Below are 26,894 nucleotides of genomic sequence, written 5' to 3' on the forward strand. Positions count from 1 at the left end.
TCTGATAATCTTTTTCTTGTCATGTTTTGTGATTGGCTGCAGAAGGAAAAAAAAATAAGATGAGGTAGGGGAAGGATGGGAGATACAGAAGAAGGAAAATGTGTGGTAACTGAACTGTTTTGAGGATTGAGTGGAGACAGTGGAGAAGAAATTAGGAGTGGTCCGACGCTCTGGGAACGGTTTCTCTTGGAAAGTATAGATATAAAGGAGAGGAGATTGTTGACAATCAAAAAGTAACAAAAATTTTGTTTTCCAACCACTTGCACAACAAATAGGAAGGGAAATCAAAATCACTTTTGGGGGGGGCGGTAATTGCAAAGCGGTTGTCTCTGCAGTGTCTTTAATCTGTGGCCTTCCAATTCCTCTAGCCCGGAGGAAATCCTCCAAGCCAAAATAATCCTCCACCGCAGCTGGGAATGGATGAATGAGGATCTGAGTCCCAGATACTTTTCTCCAGTGCCTTCCCACTCTCCTCCCGGCCCCTCCCTCTTCTGTGCACTCTGCCTCCGCCTTTCTCCAGTTCCATCCCAGCTGTGTCCGGCTCCCTCTATCCTCCCCTTTCCCAGCAACCACCAAATCCTGGAGAAGTGGAATTTCGGTCGCGAATCTTCCTAAATGTGACTCCGGGAGCGGAACCGGGCATGCTCAGTCGGCAGAGCCCGTTTTGGTCGCAAGTAGGAAGCTTTGGCGCTACACCCCGCAGCTGATCTTGGTGCTTTTCGTTCAGGAGACCCGCTAGAGAGTGTAGCCCACGGGGTGCAGAAGCAAAAGGCTGCAGCCGCATGCCAAGCTGGGTAAGCCCCACTTTCTTCTTCTCTTCCTTTCTCTGCTTTTCTAGTCCCCCAAGGGTCCTCCCTCCTTTTTCCTGAGTAGGGGTTGAGGAAGGAGTGAGTGCTTGGAGGGGAAAGAGACCCAGGAAAGCTGCCTGTACGTATGCGCTCACGCCCGGAGGGGCTGGTGGCTACTCCTCCGCTCTGGCACTGCTGCCACGGGGACCCACAGCCGCAGTCACAGCTGCAGCAGCTGCCGCCGCATCTGCAGCGGGAATACCTACCCGGGCTACGGAGTTGAGGAGCTCTACGTGCCGGGTGCCGCTCACCCCTTTGCCGTTGTCGCCGGCGCCACTGCAGAGCCTGAAGGCTCGGTGTGGGCACACATACACATACACACATATTGCTCCAGGATTGAGATACATCGGGTTTCCTGGCTTGCCTCCCCACCCGTTTTCCTCTTTTCTCCCCCGGCAGCCTGGGCTTTGCGGAGAGATGGGGCGGTGGGGAGTGGGGTGGGGGAGGAGGGGAGAGAAGGCTCTGGGAGGTGGGGGCTGGGGAATGGAAAAGTGATGGTGAGCGAGAGACTGAAAGAGCGCAGCCCTACCCTCCCACCCCCCTTTCCCCCTCCAGCCCCGGCCTCTGCTGTGCGCCTGGATGCCACCCGTCTCCGAGCGCACGGCAGCGCTGTCCTTGCTGAGAGTTGGGTTGCGGGGCTGGGTTCGTGTGTGTTTGAAGGAAACGAATGCGCCCGGTACCTATAGCCCTGACCCGGAGCAATCGAAATGCTGAGGGGGAAAGTTTATTTCCCCCCCGGAGGCATTTAAAACTAGAAAATGGCTGTGTGAAAGGGATCAGATTAGGAGAAGCCACAACCTGGGCTGGAATTACCTTTTGATCCCAGCCAGGGAAGAAGGGGGTGGAGGTAGAAGTCTAGATATGACAGTCTATCTGGTGATAGCCGCGGAAGGGAGATAATGTCTGTCCGGGTGGAGGGCCCGCCCCTGACAATACAAGGTAGCCTTGATGTCCATGGAAAGCGGGAAAGAGCTTGGACTTCAATCTTATTTCAAGAATTTGAATGGGGGTGGGAAATTATCGTTTAACGTTGTGGCAGTTTAACAGTCAAATGTTAAGTCATATTGAAGCCGGGGATGCTACAAATATTTTTGGCTGTTGGTAGCGTTGGTAAAAATATAAAAAATGAAGTGTGTATGTGTGTGTGTGTGTGTGTGTGTGTGTGTTTGTGTGCGTGCGCTATAGATGGAGGGAGTTCTGAGAAGGCAATAATGGATTGGGCACCAGACAGAATTTGCTTGAGAAAAAGATCCTAGCTGTGATGATACATTTCTTGGAGATGCATTAGGTCAGCTACCCGAAGCATCACCCCAGAAAGATGCCAGAAGTGTCACTTCCCAGAAATGGGGCAACTGCTCATGCCAGCTGGCATTGGTTTTTCTAGCCACTTCCTTTTTCATATGGACTGAATTTAAAATCGACAGTGGCTGCTGCTGCTGGATTTCAGATCTGTGTGGTTCTTTATTTTTCTTGATAATTGGTAATCTTACTTTATACGCTTCTCCAAAAGGCCTAGGGTACATGCTGCTTGAGTCAGGCAAAATATATGGTATGGCCAGCCTTTCAGCAATGGAACAAATGTTTGAAAGCTTGACTCTGAAGCCCTTCATGAATTGGGCTCTTCCATACTGCTGGGTTTTAGCCTGTGATTCCAAAGCAGTGTTTATCAATTGATCAACCCAGGAGTGATTAGGAAACATGGAAAAGGGTTTAGGTGAAACTTGTCAAAAAACACAAGGAGAGGTTGGAGAAATCAGGTGTTGGGGAAACTCTGAGGAAACACAGGTGGCAGTAGAATACACAGGTCTATGAGCATTCAGCAAGAACTTCATAGAGAGGAGACGACTTCTCTTCCTCCATCATTATTATCATTTTTACTATTTTTACTCACTTGCTATGTGACCCTGAGAAATTCACTTAATCTCTTCATAAACTGAGGATATTACTACTGAAGAGACATACCTCAAAATGGTATTTGCTTTCAGTTTTTGAGAAAGGTCTTAAAGTGGAGCCCTTTTTCCAAAGGAAACTGTCACTTTCAGTATATTTGTTTATACTTTAACAAATAATTCTTATTGCATCCCTCAGTTCTCTTGATTTCTCAGAAGCAAGATGGTACAATGAATAGATGCTGGACTTGGAAGGAAGACCTGATTTCATATTCAGTCCCAGATTAATTCCTAGCTGTGTGACCCTGGACAAGTCACTTAAACTCCCTGAGTCTCTGTTTCTCCATCTGAAATAAGAAGGGATTGAATTTGATGGCCTCTAAAGCCCTTTTCAATCTCCACAGGGTCCCTATTGGATTTTAGGATTTAGAGCTGTAAGGAAAGTAATGATCTGCAGTGATGCTCTAGTGTCTAGGCCACCCCCCTTCCCCACCCCAGCCTAAGCCCTAACCCATTTTTTTTTCCAGAGACTCCAATGTGAACTGATTTACACGAAATAATATTGTTAACGAATGGTAGACACAGGGTTCAAATTGGGGTCTTCTGACTCCTGGTCCTGTGTCCATTCTACTATACCAGGTTACAAGGGCAAAACCAAGCTCCTGCTTTGAGTAGAAATTAAACCAAATTAAAGTAATTCCAATCTTGACCCTACAAATTGTCTAAGAAAGGCTTAGTATTTTCCATGCAGAACCCTTCAAGATAAACTATATAGATAATATATAGCAATGCATAGTAATGCCTTTTATTCATGCCTCCTTATGTTGATGGAGTTCTTCCCTAACCATATGTATGTGTATACATACATTCATACATACATACATACATACATATATACATACATACATACATACATACAAATTTAACATTTAAATCCTTTTCTTGCCCTGACAGCAAATAATGCTGAAAGCCTAGCTACCTTATGGTAGTGTTACATTGATTACATTGATCGTGGATTATGTAAAAAGATTGGATTTTTAAAAATGTGAACCCCTTTAAATTGTTCTTCCAAAAGGACAGTGTACATTTGCTATAACATTGTTTTCCAAGAGCTTAGGAAAAACTACAAGAAAATATTCTCCCAGGGTCTGTTATACAAGAAGATGTGCAGTGTGGCTATAAAGTAATAAGTACTTAAAAACCAGCCAGCCAACCAAACATTCCACAGCCTACTCATTAAGATAGATGTTATAATTCAAAGTAGTCACTTTGGGAGGCTTTATGCTTATTCCATTGCTCAGAACAATTTTTGGAGCTCATTTGGAATTGTGTACAATTTCACAAGAAATGAGAAAAATCAGTTTCATTAGTTTCTCTCACTTAAAAAACCCCCCAAAATTGCTATTATCTAGCTTAACCATTTTTGGCTCTTATTTATAAAGACTTACTTTTAGAAGCCTTTTGGCTGTCCCCTCCACCCAAATGACCCGCCCTCAAAGGACAAGCATTTGCTATTACTGCGGATGTTCAGAAAAATGTGCCTTGGGTCTCAATAGCAATTCTCAAAGAAGAATTAGATCCACAAGTGTTCTGAGCAATGGTAGTATCACTGGGATGATGGTAAAGAGGATGCTTTAACAGGGGTTAGCCTTTATTCAGATGTCTCTGTGTGTGTGTATGTGTATATGTTTAAATCAGTTATTCTGTTATTGTCACATCAAGGATATATGAAAATATTCTAAACAGATTTTACTGTCATTCAACAAATTTTTCCCCCTCTCCTTTTAAAACAATTTGGTTTGATTTCCTTTGTTTAGGATTAAATTTGGAACATCAGGTTTTCAAAAGGATTTGAATACTTTGGGCAGAAAAGGGTACATTTCAGAAAAGGAAACTACTTTGTTTTCAATTGCTCAGCAACACTGTTGTACTACAAACAAGGAAGAGTATTTAAATTCAAAGGGGCAGCTGGGTGGTGCGATGGATAGAGCACTGGCCCTGAAGTCAGGAGGACCTGAGTTCAAATCCGGCCTCAGACCAAACTCTTGACACTTAATAGCTGTGTGACCCTGGACAAGTCATTTAACCCCAATTGCCTAAAAAGAAGAAAAAAAAGAAATTCAAATGATTCCTTCAAATATTGCTGTTACTATTAGATTGTAAGATTTTTGAGGGTAAGAGCAAAGTCATTTTAATCTTCCTGTTACTCCTGTGCCCAGGACAGTGCTTTGTATGGAGTAGGTGATAATGAATGTTGGTTGGATTGAACTGAATTTTGGGAAATGAATGTTGGTAAAGACTTCATTTGAAATCTGAGGACCCGGGTTCAGATCAGGCTTCTGTGGTTTACCTCCTGCATGCCCTAGGGCAAGCCACTTATTCTTTGTAGGCCTAATTTGCCCTGCCTAAAAACCAGAGGAGTCAGAACAGCTGATCTCTAAGGTTTTTTCCAGCTCTAAAACTGTGATCTTTCTGGAAAGTGGGTGACGAGAAAGCAAAATTAAGGGCTCAAATATTGTAGATTAGAGATATTTTTAGAGCAAATGAAGAAATACTCCAAACACATTGGAGTGAAATGCTCTTAGATTCAAAGATTTAGAACTGCAAGGGACCTTAGAGATCATCTAGTCCAAGCCACCTAATTTAAAGATGAGGGAACAGAGGCCCAAAGAGGTTCAATAATTGATGTGAGGTCACACAGCTTATATGTGGCAGAGCCAAAATTCGAATATAAATTCTCTGATTGCTCTTTTCCATTGAACCTCATCCCTGACCTAGTCTGTCTTGGTAGATGCCCTTCTGTTGGCTAATAACATACACACATACATACATACATACATACATACACACATACACACACACATCCATCCATCCATCCATCATACATACATTTATTTTAGCCTAATGATATTTACAAAATTAACTTTTAGTGTGTTGAAATGGTCAGATTTGAGTTATATTTCATTGGGTAAATGAATATTTTCCTTGGATTTTTCTGGAGATCATAGCAAAAGAGTCAGTTTTCTGCTATTGGACATGTTGCTAATATAGGAAAAGGAAATTCTACTGAGAATGCAGAGGAGTTATATGGAGGTTGTTTTAGGACTTGGGAAACTTTAAAAAGGCTCTGTTTCTTCCTTTTCCCCCCTTCTTTCTCCACCATGTCTGGAAATGCAATTATTAGTATTGTTTCACATGAATTTATTCCCCCTTGCCCGTAGGGCTTCTCCCCCAAAGGCCTCCATTTGATTGTATTCAGCTGCTGCAGTGGTAGGAGTGCCAGCCGTGGGAATTTGCCTACTCATCATTGGCAGGAAGAGGAATGCCCTTTTTTTTTTGAGGGGAGGAGGAAAACTATGATGATGGGGCAGAGCAAAGGAAAGTGATACTGTTTAATGTTTTTAGAGCACTTTGCTTTCAAGAAGTGCATTCTCTTTTACCTCATTAACCTTCAATGAGTCAGGCTAATGGCAAGAGTTCTTGTCCCCATCTAAAATATACAGACAGTAGATAAAGTAATATTTTGGTCCTCTGATGGGACCTAGAACTTAGGGTACCTGGTTCCCTGTAAGGAAAAGTCTTCATGGACAGTGAAAATGTGCTGGGAAATAATGAGACAGTCAAAACTTTGAGAGAGAAATTCACTGCCAAAAAAAAGAGCTGACAAGAGAATTAGGACGGTGGTCAACTGGGACTGTATCTTTTACCAGTGGCTAGCTCTATGTGGAGCTTCATTTTGCACCTCCAATTTGACACATTCGTATCGACCCACCCCCAAATTTGCTACTTGGATATCCCTGTTTCTGTTGAAGGTATCACTGTCCTTCCTGTCACCCAGGTTCACAACTTCGGTCATCTTTCCTTCTTCCTTCCCTTTCTCTCCCGACATCCAGCAGATTGAAATAAATGCTTGTTGAACCCAATCAGCACCAAATCCTGCTGGTTCCATCGCTACTGTTGGCTTCTTACTTCCCTCCCTCTTCTCTAATTACTCTATTATTACCCTCATTCAGCTAAAGAACTTTCAGGACTCTAATACTGAAGCACTGGGCTAGGGACTGATCGGAGTATTTGGGATAAAAAGACAAATAACAAAATAGTTCCTGCCCTCCAAGTGCTTACTTTCTGAGAGGTGGCAAGTGAGGAACCAACTTTTGTGCAAGTAAATAAATACAAAGTGTATGCAAAATAGATGGGTGGAGCAATGGTTAAAATGCTGGGTCTGTGGATCAGGAAGACCTGAGTTCAAATCACATCTCAGAAACTTCTTTAGCTGTTTGACCCTGGGTAAATTATTTAACCACTCTGGGCCTCAAGTTCCACATCTATAAAATGAGGGGGTTGGACTCAATGGCTCTTAGGGTCCCCTCTGGCTCTGAACCTACAATTCTTATATGATGTAGTTTCCAAAGGAAGAGAAGACTAACGAGTAGGGGCATCATGAAATGCCTTGGGTAGGAGGTGGTGTCTCCTCTGTGCTTGGAAGGAAGCTGGTTTTTTGTGACATGGAACCGAGCAAAGAATGCGACTAAAGCCTATGGTACTATTCGTGCCAAAGCCCAAAGGCTGGAGATGACATGCCTTGTATCAGGAAGCTGCAAGTGGTCCAGTTTAACTGGAACAGAATATGGAAAAGGGAAGGAAAAGAACTAAGACTGGAAAGGTCTGTTGGAAACCAGATTGGGAATGACTGCTTACAAACTTGCCCATGTCTCCCCTATCCTAGGAAACAACAGTAAAACCAAAAAAACCTTCCCTTGGCCCATTCATGCCTGCCAGCTATCATCCTTTATCTCTTTCCTTTTATGGTCAAATTCTCCACTTTCTTTCCTTTCACTCTCTTTTTTAACTCTTTGCTCTCCTGTGTCCAACGTCATCATTCAACTGAAAATTCTCTTGAAAGTTACGAATGTTCTTTTAATTGCCAAATTGGATGGCCTTTTCTCAATTATCATTTTTAACTTCTCTGTAGCCTGAGACCTTATTGATCATCCTCTTGTCCTTGATAACTCCTTGTGACACTGCTGTCTCCTGGCTCTCCTACCTGTCTGACTGCTCCTTCTCTGTCTCCTTTGCCTGATTTTTATCTGTCTCATGCTTACTAATGGTGAGTGTTCCCCTAAGTCTCTGTCCTGGGCTTTCCTCTCTTTTATCTCCTCTCTTCTGTTATTTCCCTTGGTGATCTCATCAGCTTTCAGGGATTCAAATATCTTTTCTATGCCAATGGAATTTCTTAGATCTACTTACTGAGCCTTAACCTTTCTCCCAACTTCTTAGCTGTTAGACCTTGGGCAAGTCATTTAACCACTGGGTCTTAGGGCCTGAGTGCCAGACTGAGAAATTTGTCTTTTTAGTGTGGGGGCAGGGGAGACTTGGTCAGATCTGTTGTAGGGAAAACTAGACTCTTGATATTTTAGGTTAGAAATTGGAAGGAAATGACATTCCTAGGACATTGAGCAGTTCACAAAAGCAGCAAAAAAATTAAAAATTATTTAGCCATATTAGGAAAAGGACATTCATTAATAATTTACAATATGGATCCAGAGTTGATTCAGTGTAGATTCACTTTCCAGGCTTGGTCATGCTGCTGGCCCTTGTCATACAAATCCAAAGCCTCAGGTCACATTATCATGAGCTCCCACTGGCTTTTTTATACTCTGGTAACTGAGGTGCCAAGGCCTTGACCCTTCCTCCCCTGAACCAATCAATGCCCAAGGACAATTTCAGTGCCTTTTAAGGAAAAAGAGCTAGCCCTGCACATGTGGGGCAGGACTCTCCCTAGACATCTTTGTTTCAAGAAACTTGTTGTTTGTCCTTTGCTCTCAGAGAAAACCATGACATCAGGGAGGTGATGCCTTGACATGCAAGTGAATTGAATTTAAGTGAGAGAGGGCTGTGCAAAGTCACCAGCCTTACTTTCTCCTCCAGAGCCATCTGGGTCCAGTGGCAAGATATAGATCAGGATGACTGGAGATGGTTCAGGATGAAGTTGGGAAGATCTTTCACAGATTTCAGTTTGACTGAGACAACGACCATTCAATGATTAAGGCTAAGTAAGAAATGACGCAGAGAATGGCCTCTTTACTTAAGTCCCCCCCCAAAATATCTGGGAGGGGAAGACCCGCAGGATTTCTGGCCAAAACAGAAACAATTGCTATTTATAATCACTCTGAGCCAGTCAGGGCCCAAACAATGACCAAGTGGGCTTGGCCTGGGAAGTATTATTGACTAATCAATGAGAACTGAATGATTAGGGTTTGAGTCATGGTCATTAAAGAAAAAAAAAGGTTTCAGTAATCAAAATTTACATTCCTTTAGGCAGAGCTTCTGCAGGTAAAACTATGATACCCTATGTGGGCAGAGGGAATGGAAAGAAAAAAGAAAGAGGGAAGGAAGAGCTGTGTTGCCCAACTGGCCAGTGTCACCCTGGGCAAGTCACTGAACCTCTGTTAGCCTTAGTTTCCTCATCTGTAAAATGGGGATAATAGCTTGATTGATGTGAGATAATAATTGTGAAGTGCTTAGCACAGTGTCTCTAGCACATAGTACCATATAAATGTTAGCTTCTTCTTCCTCTTCCTCCTCTTCTTTCTCTCCTTCCTTTTCCTCCTCCTCATTTTGTATTTAATACATTTAGTGAATTGGATTGTTTTGTAGAATTCTGAATTCTTTAGCATACCAGACAGGCATTCAGACTTTATATTACCAATGATTTTTCCCTGAGGAATGCTAAGATTGAGGTGATTCATTTATTCAAGAGGCCTTTATCAATTGCCTAGTTATGTTCCCAGTACAGTGCTTTATCTAGAGACCAAGACAAGAATGAAATATTCCCTACACTTAAGGACCTGACATTCTGTTGGGGGGAAACAACTATACAGTTAAGTAAATAAAAATATACATAAAAGTAATTTTGGGGTAGAAATGAAAGAAAATCAGGATAGGCCTCCTGTGATTGGTGGCATTTGAGCTGATTCTTTAGGAACCGTAGAAATTCTAAGAGGCAGAGGTGAAGAGAGATTACATTTTTGGTTCTGTGCAAAGATGTGGAGGTGGGATATGGAACATTGTATATAGGAAGTAAGCCAGGGATTATCCATTCAAATGAAGGCAAATATTTGGGGAGGGAACCAATGAGGCGTCTTGCATTGTGGGACTAGTGGGATGAGAGTAGAGAGACCAGTGGTAAGGGTCTAAAATAGTGTGCTTAGTCTTCCCTGTCATGGTACAGATTCATTCCAGTCGTCAGAAGTCTCTTTGGTGTCCTTGACTGCAAACTGGCGCTCGGGAGGTGGCTGGCTAGACTATTTACAGCTTGAAAGGTATTGAAAAATTGGAAGATCATTGGAATAGACTCATCATTTTACGTTTGGGAGTGAAGGTAGAATTTGCTTCAGGTTGTAATTAATTTTCTAAGTGCTTTGGGCACATATGCCTAGAGTAGGATGAGCTGGCTGGCCTAGGAGAACTCAGAAGGTCTTCAATATTAAGAATGGGAAGCGATTGAAATGTGAATGAGGATTTCACTGGAGTCAAGGTCCACAGAGTGATAGATCCTGGCATTGTTTCATTGGAGGCAGGCAGTCATTGGCTATTTTGTCTTGCTCAAAACATCCCTGAGACAAGAATTTTAGGTTTGTGATTCTAGGAATTGCTCAGGAAACCAAAGCCTGAGAACTGAGAATTGTTTACTCTATAATGCCATAAACATGTTATTATGTAAAAAAATCACACCCAGGGTGAGCCTTTGAATGACTAGAGAAAACTAACTGGATCACCTAAGGCTATGTCACAGATCTGTGGTTGGTTGTTTTTGTTATATCTTTTGTTTTTAAGGTCAGAGTAGCAAAAGAAAAAAAATGGGTATGAGACTTAAAAAATTAGTGACACATGACATGTTAATGGCATAGAAGCATTGTTTATTGACCAAGGCTGTGCAAAGCACGCTTGTTTTGGAGTCTAAAAAGGTCTAGGTTCAAATATAGGTTCTGCTGTTTATTTTCTGCATGCCCACAGGAAAATCATGTCATTTCTCGGGCTCTTTTGTAAAATCACAGGGTGGACTAGATGATCTTGATGATGCATTCAGATTTTTTTTTAAAAACTGGCCAAATCTTTTCACTTTGTCCATAAGAGGCCACCCAAATAAAGTCCACTCTGAGAATTTTGGGAGAAGGATAAGGACGGGACTCTCTGAAACAGAAACTAACAAATCAACAATGAGATTAACCATCTAAGGAAATATTCTTAACCTCCCCTTATCTGGGTGAAGTGGATAGAGTGGCTGGCCTGAAGTCCAGAAGACTCATCTTCATGAGCTCAAATCTGGCCTCAGACATTTACTAGCTGTGTTACCCTGGCCAAATCAGTTATTTGCCTCAGTTCCTCATCTGTAAAATGCTCCAGTATCTTTGCCAAGAAAACCCCAAATGGGGTCAGAAAAGAGTTGAACGAGACTGAACCACAACAATGCATCACCTGGAATTTATGAGTTTCAGAGACTACAGAGGCTTCCAAATCTCATAGACTTTGAGTGTTTCCCTTAAATCTCATCAAAAAGAAAATCACCTTTTGTTGAACTGCTTTTTAAAAATTTATTTTTCATTCTTTGTTATAAGGGAAGGCTCACTGGGTTGTGGAAGGGGATGGATATATTTGCTCTAGCACTTGCTGTTTTCTGTGACCTTGGGCAAATTGGTTAACTTCTCTAGGCCTTAATTTCCTCATCTATAACCTTAAAGTCTTGAACCAGATCAGGAGTTCTTAACCTTGGATCTATTGAAGAGTTTGTGGGTAGATTTTAGGGGGTCTGTTAACTTGGATAGGGAAAAAAAAATACATCTTCATTTTCACTAACCTAATTGAAATTTAACCTTTCTTTTGATTATTAATTTAAAAATAAAAAAGTATTCTGATAAGGAGTCCATATGCTTCCCCAGATTGCCAAAGGGGTTCAGGACATTAAAAAAATTACTTGGACTAGAATAATTTCAAAAGTTTTTTTTCTAGCTATGATCCTATGAAATTAATAACTCCCAAGCCCCTTGTTGTACCCATTATATTTTGATCAAATTTAGTCTAAATCATAGAAGTTTAGTTTTTATTCCTAGGTTTTGCATATCCATGTTCTACTCTCATTAATGATAACCTGGAAAGAAATTCAAAAACTTGTGAAAAAAGCAAGCAACTACTCCAGGCAGGAGTTCTCAGCAGCTCCCTGGGAGCTTGGGAAGAGAAGGGATCTAGTTGTGGAAAGGCTGGGGGGAGTAGCCTCAGGAAAGCCAGAGGAGACACTTTAGGAAAGCACCTGGGCTTCTGCCTACCCAGTGTATGGAGCCCAGGAAATGTCCTAGTCAGGCCTGCCCATATCTCTCTTTGTGCCTTTATGGATAATTCTTTTAGATCCATTTGCAGAACATTATTGACATTAATTTCAATTTCTACCCAAGGTTGAGAATTGATATCATATGGCAAGATGCTACCTTTCTTTTCTTTTGAAAGCTGAAAAATTGGTCATGTCCTGCATTTTTTGGACTGGCTCCTGGGTCCAAAAATTATTTGTTTAGCTTTGCTCTAATTAATCATACTCTAAGGTCATAGGATATAGTGCAGGAAGGGACGTTATTATTTTTTTTTAGCTCTATAAAATAATTTTTGGTAGTTTGATTGATATGGCATGAAATAAATTAATTAATTTAGGTAGAATTGTTATTTTTATTATATTGGCTCTGCCTACCCATGTGCAATTAGTTGATATTTTCCTAGTTGTTTAGATCTGATTTTATTTGTGTGAAAAGTGTTTTGTACTTGTGTTCATATAATCAGAAAGAGACTTTGAAGTGAAGCAATAGAGTGCTGGTTCTTGAAGGAAGACCTTGGTTCAAATCCTGTCTCTGACATTTACTAGCTGTGTGACCATGGACAAGTCACTTAACTCTTCTGAGCATCAGCTCCTCATCTGTAAAATAAGGGGTTTGGATTAAATGGCCTCAAAGATTCTTTTCAGTTTTAAGTCTATGACCTTATAATCTTGTGAAGATCATCTGATCCAGCTGCCTGGTTTTACAGAGGAGTCAGCTGAGGCCTAAGGAGGTATTTATCATGCACTTATGTTGTAATTGTCGTTATGGTTTTAGAAAACTGAGACACTAAACTTGACAGAAGACAAATATAAGGGTTTGACTCATTTTAGGTAAAAGGAGTTTGGGTCTTGAATTAATCTAGCTCTTCCACCTGAATTTTCTATATCACTTTGCACTTAGCTGTGAATGGCGCTTGTGTATAGGGAAACAGTATCATGCGATGGAAATAGTACTGGAGTTAAAGTCAGAAAACCTGTGTTCAAATCTTTCATTTTTTGACTCTGTTACCTTTAGAAGGTCACATCACCAAGGCCTCGGTTTCCTCAACTGTAAAATGAGAGTATCCTCTAAAGACACTTCTAGGTCTAAATAGGTGATCCAATAATCAGAACTCAGTTGAAACAGGAGGAAAACTCTTGAATCAGTTAGCGATGCCTTCTTCGAGAAACCTTTCTTGACTAAACTCTTGAGTGCAGATTGAAGCATCCTTTTTTTACTTTCTTTTAGTGTGTTTTCTTTTGCAACGTGGCTAATATGGCAGTGTTTTGTATGATTTCACATGTATAATTGATGTATTGCTTGCCTGCCTCAGTGGGTAGGGGAGAGGTGAGAAGGAGAGAGAGAGAATTTGGAACTCAAAATTTTAAAAATGAATGTTAAAAAATTTTAACATGTAATTGGGAAATATTTAATGAAATAAAATATATTTACAAACAAATAAGCTTTTCTTGATATCTCTAGTTTCTGGTTTCCCTTAGGCCCAGTCATTGGGTATTTATTCATTTTAATATATCTCATATTTACTTATTTATGAATATTTAGATGTTCCTCCCCTTTGGAATATAAGCGCCTTCGGGGTGGGAACTATCTCATTTAAAATTTGTAACCCCCATATCTAATGCAAAGTTGGGTACATAGTAATAGTAACAACAACAATAATAGTTAGCAGGTATATAGTGCTTTAATATTTACAAAGCACTTTGCATATATTATTTGATTTTCACAACAATCCTATGAAGTAGGTGCTTATTATTATCCCCATTATACAGATAAACTGAAGCTGAGAGTAAAGTGACTTGCCTGAGATGATATTATTAGTGTCTGAGATGACATTTGAACTTTCAACTTTCTGCAAGCCAGTTGTCCTTTCCACTGTGCCAAGTAGCTGCTAATGTAGAAGGTGCTTACTAAGTGCATGTCAATGATGATAACCTGCAGTGAGACTATTGGGAGACTAGCTGTTAGGGATTCAGCATGGCAGGATGGAAAGAGGGCTACTTCCGGAGTCAGAAGATTCAGGGTTGAATCCTGATTTTACTGCTTATCACCTGTGTGACCTTGGCTAAATAATTTAACCTCACTGGTTAAATTGATAGATGCAAAGGATTGCTTCCAGCACTAATGTATGATAAAAGGAAGAACCATTGCACCTGAAATTTGACATTGAGTTTGTGATCATGGCATCTGAGAGTTGGAAAGGACCTCAGTAAGTGATCTGGTCATCCTCACTCTAACAAACTTGACAAGTAGTCAGTTGCCCACCCCTGCTTGAAGATTTCCAATGTTTTCCACCTTTAAGGTAGCCCCTCATACTTTTGGAGGCTCTGATTGCTCCTTACATCAAGCTTGAATGTGCCTCTTTGCATCTTTCAGCCAATGTTCTGGTTTTTTTTTTGGTATGCTCTCTGTGTGTTAGACCAGTGTTTCTTTGTGATAACAAAGAACCTTGAAACATCCCCATTTGTCCTTTTTAAATGAACCTTATATTGTGTTTTAATAAGCATTAAAGGGGTCTGCCAAAGTTTAGTTTAAAGTGAGGGGTCTGAGAAACACTCTAAGGATTTGCTATTAATAGGGCTGTTTTCTAGTTTGATTAAATGCCTTGCTGCAAGAGATCCTATTTGCTTAAATCAGGAGGAAGAAAGTTTTAAGTCTGTGGTTTATTTGATGTCTGTTTAGGTTTAAAGTAAGACTTACACAGTATAAGTAAAATAAACCAAACTACAAAAACAGGCAGTGCAGTCTTTAGAAATGGTTTAAAAAAAACCCCAAAACTTCATCTAGTTCTTAAGTTTGAGTTACTTATTGTTATTACTACTGCCTTAGAATCTTGCTTTAAGCATGGTGACAATTATTGAGAATAGTGTGCCTCAGTTTTCTCATCTTTAAAATGGGGATAAAATAATTGTATAGACTTCTGTAAACCAGCATAGTACCTTACACATCATGGGCAGTGAACAAATGTTTGTTGAATTAAATTTAATTAGACTGCAAATTACCTTATAAATGAGGTAATAATATTGTAAAGTAACAAAAAACAAACACTTCTTTAGATATAAGGAAAATCATTAAAGTAGGTTCAAATTGGCACATAGCTGTGTACAGATTGCTGATTAAGCAAAATAAATAATAAGCATATTGAGCCAACATGGTCTTGTTTGTAAATCTGGTAAACCACCTGTATCTTTAAGCAATCAATTTAAAGACCATTTTGGTTTGAAGGTAATTGTTTCCAAATTATCCAGTGACATCAATCTATGTTTTGAACTGACATCCCGCCCAATTATAGTCTTTAAAAAATGCTTGAAAGCCGTCATGGGCTTTCATGGATAGTACTGTTGGTTGGCATGCAGGAGATGTTAGCTAAAACAGCGGTCTGCATTTCCTGAGTGCTCTGAGGTTAAAAAGGATGGTTTGCATGACTATTTCTCCAGCAAAGCTCAGGACTACACAAGTAGGATCTTCCAACTTTCTTAACTGGAGAGCCAAGCATGACCAACAGAGTAGCATAGAACCTGGGGAAGATCATAGGTTATTGGGTAGTTTTGGAAGACTTGCTGAAAAAAAAAATTCAGTCTGCCACTTACAGATAAAAAGAGATTAAACTTAAGTATCTAAATGCTATAAACTCCTTTTTCTCATTTAATGGGATGAAAACTTGTTAATGTGTTTAGATAAATGGGCAGCCCAGATGGGGCACTGGTATCCCCTTGGTACTAAAGGAGCAAGAGGGAGGCTTGAGTGCCTTGAGTAGGTTTTCTCTGGAACATTTTTATTGGCAAACAGGAACAGTTTCGTAGGATGAGAACATATGGAGGGTTGTGATCTGCCCTAGGGTGGGGGTGTGAAGAAAGTGTACCCATTTTGGAAGTCCCCTATAAATAAATGTGTGTAAGTATAAATATTATATACATCAATATAATGCATGTGTATCAGACTGAATTTACCAACCTTGTATGTTGTTGGGATAGCATTTGAATGTTGCTGTATGTGGTTTAGAATTGTATTTCTTTGAGGACTTCAAAGACTATTTCATGGTTTTTCTTTTTTAAAATTCATCTCCACAGTGTCTCTGCAGTTGGTAATACCATATTTCCTTGTGTTATTTTCCCCCTCTCTCAACTTTGATGAGGAAGTAAATCATATTCTCCCCTCCCACACACATCTCCCACACTACCTTTTAGGGATGCTGTGCCTATAGCAGTCTTCAGAAAAGGACTGTGGCTACAGGAAATGGAGGCTCTGGATTCCACGGGATGTGAATGTGTCCACAGACCACAAAACAGTAGAACCCCTCCATGAGGAATCTGTCACACAGCAGGTAGTTTGGGGAGCAAAGTAATTCATAGTGTCCCAAAAGTCCTAGTGCAGCTTTAAGTGATTAAAGCTTTTTTAAGCTTTTAGAGCTTAGTTATTTTTTTAAGGCTTTAATAATTTAAAACTGCCCTAAGACTTCTGTTACATCTTGTTCTTAAAGAGACTAGATCTGTCACTGTCAGGAGACCCCTGGCCTGTTTTAGTGTTAAAATATTGGTTGAAAACTGAGAGTGGAGGAAATCATGTGGATAAATGTAGTATCCTCTGTGTAGAGATGGGAAAACTAGGAGTTATTTATGGAATGTTGTGGTTGACCTGGGACTGGAATTCTGTTCTAACACCCAATCCTAGTTTTTCTGCTAGGTTTTGCAGCTAATAGGTGTTTAGGTCCTGCAGCAAAGAGACTCCTTTTCTCCTAGCATTTAATTTCATTATTGGAGAAGAGTGAAAGTAGAGAAGGTAATAATTTGACCTTTTTTTCTTTTAAAAAGAAAAACAACTTCTCTTTTGCCTTGTGAACATTAATGCAATTCATTAAACATATTAAGTGCTTAGTATGTGCAAGTCACTGTGCTTGGCTGTGGGATACAATGCAAAAAAAAAAAAGGAAAGTCCCTTCCTTCAGGAAGCTTATATTCTACTGGGGTAATACAGTTAAGTGTAATACATGGTGATTTCAGGATGGAGAAAGCTGTAACAACTTGGAGGAATCAATAAACCAATTGCATTTTTTGAATATTTTCTGTGTGTCAGGCATTCTAAACACTGGGGATAGAGAGAAAAAAACAACAACAAATTATACCCTGCACCCCCTTACATTCTAATGGGGGAGACTGTGTATACACACACACACACACACCACACACACACACACACACACACACACACACGATAGTTACAAAGTAGACAGTATATTTCTTATATTCTCAATGAGTGTAAGAGGGGTGGAGGGAGAAACAGAATTTAGAACTGAAAATAAAAATTAAAAAACTCAAAGTAGATACTAGGTAATTTTAGCCTGACTTGATGTGGGGAGTGGGAACTATATCATCAAAGGCCTCATGTAGGTGGCATTTGAGCTGAATCTTGTAAGAAACCAGGGATTTGAAGAGGTGAATGTGAGTGGAAAGAGCATTCCTGGCATGGCAGCAGTGAGTGCCAAGGGACAGGAGATGTTGTATTCTTTGCGCAGGGACAAGGAGGCCAGTATGGCTGGACCGTAGTTTTCAGGGAGGCGAGTAATATGTAAAAAAGACAGGAGATGTAGGAAGGGGCCAGGTTAATAAAATATTTAATGCCAAAGTACTTTATATTTCATCCTAGAGGTAATAGGGAGCTGTTGGAATACATTGAGTAGGAGGAAGACACGTCAGATCTGGTTTTAGGAAAGCCACTTTGGCATCTGTGGAAGACAGACTGGAAAGGAAGAAAGTTGAGGTAGGGAGGCCAACTGGGATGCTATTTCAGCACTCCAAATAATAGTGGTAAAGTCCTCTGTTAGTGGAGAGAAGGGAATGTACATGAGATGTTGGGGAGATGGATTTGGTAAAGGATTGACTATGTGGGATGAAGGACAGTGAAGAATTGAAGATAACACCAAGACTATGGATACGTCAAACTAGATGTCTCAAACTCAGCACACACAATGCACTTTGTGATAGAGAACTGGAGCCCAGGAGAGAGACTACGGCTGGATATATAGGTCTGTGTGCAGTCATTTGCACAGAGATGGGAATTGAATCCTTGGGAGCTGATACTATCACCAAATGAGAGAGAATGTATAGGGAGAAAAGAGAAGGTAAACAAGAGAGGCTTGGGGGTAAACCCAAAGTTATTGGGTGTGATGGGGATAAAGATCCAGGAAAGGAAACTGAGGAAAGGTCAGATGGGTAGAAGGGGAATTGAGAGAGAGCAGTGTCACAAAAACCTAAAAAGTATCCAGGAGAACGTGATCAGCATTGTCAAAGGCTACATAGAGTTCAAGAAGAATGATTGAGAAAAGGCCATTAAACTTGGCAATTAAGAGATCATTGGTAACTTTGAAGAGTGCAGTTTCAGTTGAATGAGGTCAGCAACTGGGTTGCAGAACGTTTCAAAGAGACAGAGAGGTTGAGGCAAGGAGTATAGATGACTATTTCAAGTTTGAGAGTTGTGAGATGATAACCAGGGGGTTTAGATCAAATGAAGATTTTTAAAGGATGAAAAAGATGTGTGTGTTTGTTGGCAACAGGGAAAGGCTGTTCTCTAAGGGAGAGACCCAAGACTGTAGAGAATTGGAGATTATAGTGGGAGAAGGGAATAAGCATTTATATATATGCCAGGCGCTGTACTAAGCACTTTACAAATATCTAATTTGATATAACCCTTTGAGGTAGGTGCTATTATCCCCATTTTACATTCAAGAAACTGAGACAAACAGTTAAGTAATTTGCCAAAGGTTAAACAGCTAGTAAATGTCTGAAGGTAGATTTGAACTCAGGTCTTCCTGACTCCAGAACCAGTGCTCTATCCAGTGAGCCACCTGGCTGGTGGGGACAGTCTGCTAGAGAAGACAAGAAGAGTAATCAAAGGTATAAGTAGAGAGGTTGTACTTGGCAAGAAGAAGGACTACCTCTTCATCAGAGAATGGAATCAATCTGAGTTGAGAAGAGGGAGCTCTCAGTAAATAGTCTCAAGTTTTGGGGTAAAATATGAGGGGAAGTACTCAATGGGTAGGTTGTGGAAAGATGTATGGCAGGCCTAATGAGAAGTTTGGAGTAGCCTCTGCGGTGAGTCAGATAGAGAGTTAGGGAGGAATAGAATGATTGTTTTGCTGCAATGAGATCCCAGTTGAGCTTAGATAACAAATTTTCAGGGTCCCAGGCGGCATGGTTTCATGACTTCCTCCAGCTCCATGTAGCAGCAGTAGGAGCAGAGGTCATGAATGGTGAGAAAAATTCAAGAGGTTTAACAGGATTCAAGAGTTGGAGCATAGTGTAGAGTCAAACTGGTTTACTGAGAGGTCAAGATTGGGAAATGAGGAAATGGAGCCAGAACAATGATAGCCAAAGCATACTTTCCTGGAAAGTATGAAGAGATGGTGGGAGGAGAGACGAGAAGATGGAGGAAAAATAGGTGTAGGAGCAACAAGGCACAAGGAGAAATAGAATGCTAAAATATTATGATGGGATAAAGGAATTTCAGAGTTCTGGAAAATGGAATTATAACAGTTAAGAGTGAAGGCAAGATGAAGGCTATAACCATCCTTGTGTATTGTTATTCATCCTTCGTTCTCAAAGAGGATTAATGACATCACAAGAGTGACGTCTTGAATTGTGTGTGAATTGGGTTTACATCTTGACTTTTGTCTTGCCACTGTACTGCAATGGGTATATTGAAGGTGGAGTGCGGAAACTGAAGAACTAGAATGTACAAGTCTTTGAGGGAACTTCAGTATGTCTGTCACTCTGCTGTAGTGTCAGTGCAGGGGGTGGGCTGAGCTATGGATCAGGAAGGGGTGAATGTCCCTCTTGGATAATGGGAGCAAAGTCTCACAGACCTAGAGAGTATCTAGGAGGAGAATGTGATCAACAGTGTCAAAGAGAAGAGCTGAAGAGGGATGATTGAGAAAAGGCCATTACGTTTGTCAATTAAGAGACCATTGGTAACCTTGAAGAGGACAGTTTCAGTTGAATGATGAGGTCAGAAGCCAGGCTGCAGAGGGTTTGGAAGAGATAGAGAGAGGTTGAGACACCAAGTGTCTCAATCAGTTGCTAAATCTTGTTATTTCTACGTCCATATCTTTTGCATCTGTCCTCTTCTTTCAGTTTAAAGGGTCACCACGTTAGTTCAAGCCTCATAGCTTCTCACCTGCACTATTAAAGTAGCCTTCTCATTGGTCTCCTCGCCTTATTTCTCCCCTGTCCAATCCATCCTCCTTTTTTCTAAATCGGTCTAACCCCATCACTTTCCTATTCAGTAGGCTCCCTATTGTCTCTGTGATCCAAATATAAACTCCTTTTGTTTGACATTTAAAGCCCATCACCACCTGGCCTCTATCTACCTTTCTAGCTGCCTTATGCATTATTTTCCTTTTTCCTCCCTGCCTTTGCTGCTCCTCAGCACTGATGCTATATCTCCTCAGTGTTTGCCCAGGCTTCTCCCCTCCCCCTTGGAAGCTTTAGTTTCCTTCAAAACTCAGTGCAAGGGCCATCTTTCCTGCTCCTTTCCACCCCAGCCAAGCTGCTTATAATGCTTTCCTCCAGAAATTACCTCGTTTCTACTAGTACATTCTTAGACCTATATGATTCCCACTTAGGATGTCAGCTCCTCTGTGGCAAAAATTACTTTCTTTCCATTGTTGTATCCCCATAACCTGGTGTAGTATCTGCTTTGTGGATTGTTTAATTGAAAAGGGATCATAAGGGTATGGAGTAGAGCTGCAAGGACTTTATAATCCATCTAGTTCAGCCCCCCTCATTTTACAAATAGGGAAACTGAGGCCCAGAAAGATTAAGTGAATTGCACAAGATGACATGGAATTTGAATTCATGCCTTGCAAATCCAGCATTCTTTTTCTCTGTGAGATGCTGTGAGATCCAGGATTCTTAACTTATGATTTGTGAACTTGTCTGGTTTTTTTTTTAATATGTTGATGACAGTGTTGTATCATTCTGTATGTTTTATGCATTTGAAAACCTTATTCTGAGAAAGGACCCATCGCCTTCCTGACTTGGCCAAAGAGGACCCTTGCTTTAGATATTAAGTGCTCTGGTTCCAGTTGTCCGTAATTGGATCACACTGCCAGTGGTTACTAGAGGGGTCTGGGGAAGCAGATTAGTAACTGCGGTTACTGAAATGGACTGACTGGAAGAGGGGTGGGAATTATTTCCTTCACTTTGAGTCATTACTGACAAATGTCCACCCTTAGGCTGTTTGTTAGTCACCTAGCGATTAACAGTGAGGCTTTGGACACTCCCTTCTGCAGATAAGGGAACTAAAGTGATTAGGTGATTGACTCAAAATGTGTAGGCATTCCGGTCTGGGGAAGAGGGACTGCCATCCTGCTGGCAGCTCTAACCTTGTGTGTCACCTCAGCCTCCTTCCCTCCTACTGCATCTGGCAACTGACTTTTCTTTTGTCTTTTGCTCGGCTGCAGGAAGCCTGGGAAATAGGAAGGAAGGAAATCTCAGGGAAGTTCTCTTGCATTCTTTTCGTAATTGGAAAGTGACTATTAGTGAGATCTTATAAGTGAATCATGCTGAGCTGTAGGATGGTGAACAAGTTGAGTTATAAATAGCTCCGTTTTGTAAAGGATAATTTACTAGGTTTAGAGACTGGAAGGGACCCTTCGAAGCAATCTAATTCAACCACGTATTAGAGTTGAGGAAACTAAGACCCGCAGAAGCTAAGTGACTTGTAGCTAGATGGCAAAGGTCAGGAAGACCTGAGTTCAAATCCAGCCTTAGATACTTACTGGCTCTGTAGCCTCTGCCTGCCTTTTTTCTCATCTACAAAATGAGGACAGTAGTAGCACCTCCTAGGGTTGTTGTGATGATAAAATTAATTGATATTTGTAAGGAAGAGGCCTTACAAACCTCTATAAATGCTAGTTTTGTTGTTATCATTATCTGTTATTGTTGCCCAGGGTCACATAAGAGATTCAGTTCAATTCAACACAATTAACACATCATATCATACTGGTTGCTTGGGATTCGAAGATGAATCTCGCCTTTGGGGAGCCTGCAATCTGTTGACCAAAAAGGTAAAAATAAAGAAAAGCAGGAAAGAATTAGATAAAGAATATTTATAAAAGAATATTCAGAACTTGAGGTTGGCATTTTCTGTGACCATACCATTCAAGGAACTTTTGTCTGAAGGCCCTGAAACACAAATTTAAAAAATTCAGTATGTGTTGAGTTGTCCTAAGGGCATTGTTTTTCATTATTCTTTTATTCTTATTGGGTATTTTGTAGAAAAAGACATTTTATTAACTGAGATAGCAGCAGTGAACCTATTTGGGGAGGCTCTTTGGCCTCTGTGGGGCTGGTTGAGATGTATGGAAATTAGAGGGAGAAGATCCCGTTTCCTAAAGTAGGTTTCATGGGACCCAGAATTTATATTTACATACAGACGCTCTACACTGGACATAACAATTAGAGACCCCAGGTCACCCTGGAGTACTGTACTCATAGAGTTAAATGTAGTTTAGTCCAGGGGTAGGGAACCTGAGGAACCTACCTGGTTCTGTGAACCTGAAAGGTTTGAATTATCTGGTTAACTGAGGTACATTTTTGTATCTAATGTTGTTGACCTCTTTTTTCCCCCAACGTGTTTTGTATTTGCCTTTTTTCTCTAAGGCAGCTTGGTGGGATGGGTAGAGAGCTGACCTCAAGGTTCACCTCATACTTCTCTGATACCTTCTGTCTCTGTGCCCCTTATGAGGCAAGTCATTTGACGTCTAAATGAGCTAGGCATCAGAAGTGGGATTTGAACTCAGGTCTTCCGGACTCCCACCTCATAATATTTATAGCCAGTTCATTCAAGTACTAGCTTGGGCTTTGGATATTCTTAGATCTTTTTAGTTAGCAAAGCAACCAATCACAGGGATTTCATCAACTTCATTATATTTTAAATTTACGTTTTCTCAATGGTGCCAGTTGCAGTTTCTGTCCTTTAAAGAAAAAAAAAGTACTAGTTGGTCATAGGTTCCACTTCAGATTTAATCAAGGTTTTATTGTACTCAGGTGGCTGGCTGCTTGCTCTTTGACATCCTCAGGTTAAGTGGTTTTGCACAAATGGCATCCGCCAGGAATGTGACCACATACAGGGGACCAAGGGCAAAATTTCTAGTGCTAATGAAAAAGGATGCTTGGTTAACTTTGCTTTTACAACTTAAACAAATGAACACAAAATCCACCATTATGGAATCATTAAATTTTTACATTTGACTTGCCTGTCCCACTGGCTCATGAATCTCAAATTATGAAGCAATTTGTTATCGCTGCTGCACTTTTACTACCACAAGAAAGGGCGGGTGCAGTTGTAAGTGGACAAAACATGGATTTTCCCCAATAAATCTGCAATCTTGCATTAGTAAGAAATGAACAATAGGATTTTTTTTTCTTTTTAAGGAGAGGAGAGAGAAGGGACTTTTTGAGGATTGTAACTTTTAGTTCAGTATATTTTGAAAGCTGCATAACTAATCTGTCATTAAACTTTAATATCAACAGGGTGAAGCTTGAACTCTCCTCTCTTCTACTTTATGCCTGTCAAGAAAACTTGATTTTTAATAGACCTGGCTTCAGCTGCCAGCTGCCACCAGTCATGAGACATTAAATAGAATATACCAAAGTTAATTTCACTGTTCAACTGAGCAGCCAAGAAGTAGTGATGAATTTGGTCATCTTTTTCTGTTTATTGTTGATGTCCTTATCCTGTATCCTGTTATATCCAATTCAACAGTTGATAAATAGGGTGATTAAGAAGTGTTCCTAGAGTTGATAATGGCTCTATTATTGGAGCAAATAAGAAAGAGGTTTCATGCTAGTGTTGAAAATTTCAAGTGGCTAATATCAACTTAGAAATCTTTTGCAAAGGCAAATATTGGAGTTATGATTGCTTATGGTGCTTCTATGATTGGGAAGGATTTATGGACAGTTATGAAGAATTATTTATAAATTACCATGAAGCACGTTTTCAGGACAAATTGCTATGTATTTGTTAACTAGCCTGTAGGGAGAAGGCCACGTTATTTTGGATAGAAATACTGGAGGTGTTTTTTGACTGCCATAACAAAAATAGGTAAGAACAGGAGGAGTGTGCCTTGAAGGATTACATAGATTTAGAGCTGGAGACCAGCTACTCCAACCCTCCTCAATTCCCTCCCGTCCTTTGCTGAAGAGCAAACTGAGTGAGGTTGTGATCTCTTACCCATGGTTTCATAGCTAATGAGGCTGGTTAGAAGCAGAATTTGAATTCAGAGCTTCCTGACTTTCTGACTCTAATATACCATTTTGCTTTTCTTATCAGATAGAAAAAGAAATCATCTTTTGTAATTATTAATCCCCCCCAGTTAAGTTGCTTGCACAAAGTGCTCAATAAACATTTGTTTTGATGAATGAACAATAAATTTCTGTTGCTCTTTAAGAGGTACAAAGCAACCCTGTTAAGCAGGCAGTGCAAGTCTTTTAAGTCATACCAGGGAATTCAGGAAAATTTGGGAGGTGGGGAGTGGGGGCTGCCATCCAAAGCCAGCACTCTTAGTGGCAGCGGGAGTGTGGGAGGGGAAGACAGGTTGGGAGGAGAAAGACACGGCATGTTGGGAGTCCCAGCATTACAGCTCTATCAATATTGTTATCCTTATTTTGTAGATAGCAAAAAAGGTAGGAGGAAAGTGAACAGGGCTCTCAGTACCCTGGGTACTTAGAAGTAGAAGGAATGAACTTACCCTGGAGTTTCCTATGCCAATGAACTCAGGTATGCATTCCCTCTTTGGAAGTCGAGAAAGTTTGAGAGGTCAAGGTCACACAGATTGTCAAGGTCAGAGCTGGGACTCAAACTCTTGCTCTCTGACGCTAAATCTGGCTGTAACCATAGGGCCTAACTTGGGTGATTATATTTTGTCCTTTTAAATTTTTTTATTTTTGTGCATTTGCTTGGATAGATTATTTCCTGAGCAATTGTTTGGTATTTTTTCTATTGGGTAGATGCTGCATCTTACCCTGGGGCAAGCATTGAGAGGGGGATTTGAGCTTAAGGATCAAGGGATATGATTCTGATCTGCAGTTTGTCCATGACAAAGACTTCATATTAGTTTGATTACATAGTAAGAACTTTGCATGGAAATTATTTATGCCAACGAGGGATAACCCTGCTAACTTGAATGAGGAAAAATTTTCCCCTTTCTAAAACCCCCTTTTCTTTTTCTTTTTTGCTTTGCAGTCAAGGTTAAACTATTAAGTGTTGTGTGTTGTATGTCTGGATTTGAACTCGGGTCCTCCTGACTTCAAGGCCAGAGCTCTATCCACTGCACCATCTAGCTGCCCCTTTAAAACCCCCTTGTCTACTCTTACTATACAAAGCCTACATTTTCTTACAAAATAAAATTCTACCTTAAGCTTTTCTTTACTCTGATTTAATATCTTTCTGTTGGTTTCCGTAGTACATTTTCCATTAAACAGCTCTGAAAAAAACCTAGCGAAGTGTAAAGGACAGATGGAAAACTACCAAGACAGTTGAGGCAATCTAATACAAAGCATTAATAGCAAGATAAGTGATGAGATATAAACATCTTCTCCTTGCTTTGGGAGATTCTTTTTTTTGGAAGAAGCCAAAAATACACGTATTGACATTCATAGTCACCAAGATTTGCTTTTTGATTGAATTTTTAAAAAGACAATTTGTGGTCACTTTGTGCTTTATATCAATGATGGAGATCTGAGGCTTGGGCTCAGAATAGCTTATGATTTCCTGTTGAGGTTATGATGGGACTATCTTTTTTTGGAACATGAAGTTGTTGAGAGTATATCTAGTGCATTGGGAAGGCACTGATTTGGCTCTGCTAGAATTACTTAGGGAGCAAACACATTTTAAAGAATAGAAACTCCATTATGCAGACCGCACAGCCTGGGCAACCTGAGGTGGATACCAGACGGGAGAATAGCACACTAATAATAATTGTGCCCTGGAAAAAGCCTCACAATCACAGCTGCAGGGCTCGGGGTAAGACCTCGCTTCAGAAGTGGGCAAAATGGTAGCTGCTCTTTTGAGCGCTCTTTTTATGTGATTTTTCTGCAGTTTGCTCATTGCTACTCCTGGATGGTTTTTACCTATTTTAATTAATGTTATCTTGTTGTATTTGGGCCCTGGGGCTGCCTTAGTGAAAGGTGTAATTTCAGGAGCCCAATAAATAAAATAGCTCTGGTGTGGGAAAACCCCATTAATCACATTTATGGTTACAAAATATTCAGGTACATCCATGTAAAACATTCCTGGGCAGTGAATTGTACAGAAAACATTTTGAATCCTTGCTTTTCAGTAGTTCAACTGGCTGTTGTCACACAAAGACTGGTGCTGTAAAGCATCCCCAAAATGTTTCATTTGGCAGAAAAATGTTTTCTGTTTAGTATAAATTATGTGGAGGAGTCAAGAAGGAGAATGTGTGTCTGTATGTAGATATTTATGTGTTTGTGTATATATATGTGTGTGTGTGTGTGTGTGTGTGTGTGTGTGTGTGTGCATGTGTGTATGTGTGTATGTGTATGTGCGCATGCACGCAGTCTTTTTTTTTTCATTGGTGCCTGACTCCTTGTGATCTCATTTGGGGCTTTCTTGGCAAAGATATTAGAGTTTGCCATTTCCTTCTCCAGCTCATTTTACAGATGAGGAAACTGAGGCAAACAGAGTTAAATGACTTGCCCAGGGTCATGCAGCAAGTAAGTATCTGAGGCCAGATTTGAACTCAGGAAGATGGGTCTTCCTGACTCTGGACCCAGCAC

The 26,894-nt window shown here is 40.5% G+C and overlaps 1 protein-coding gene across 11 annotated transcripts in view; it reads left to right on the forward strand.

The window, feature by feature from the left end:
- Positions 1-552: 552 nt before the first annotated feature.
- APBB2 (amyloid beta precursor protein binding family B member 2) overlaps positions 553-26,894 on the forward strand; it is a 411,236-nt gene continuing 384,894 nt past the window's right edge. For 7 of the 11 annotated variants that reach the window (XM_078148564.1, XM_078148565.1, XM_020991100.2 and 4 more), the window contains exon 1: positions 554-794. The gene's annotated coding sequence lies outside the window, so the exon portion shown is untranslated. Of the gene's footprint in view, positions 795-26,894 lie in introns of all 11 variants that reach the window. The other 4 variants (XM_078148568.1, XM_020991135.2, XM_078148569.1 and 1 more) reach the window with 3 other exon arrangements.

Source organism: Phascolarctos cinereus, unplaced genomic scaffold (genome assembly GCF_003287225.1).
Source record: "Phascolarctos cinereus isolate Bilbo 61053 unplaced genomic scaffold, phaCin_HiC Scaffold_9;HRSCAF=440, whole genome shotgun sequence".
Lineage (NCBI taxonomy): Eukaryota > Metazoa > Chordata > Mammalia > Diprotodontia > Phascolarctidae > Phascolarctos > Phascolarctos cinereus.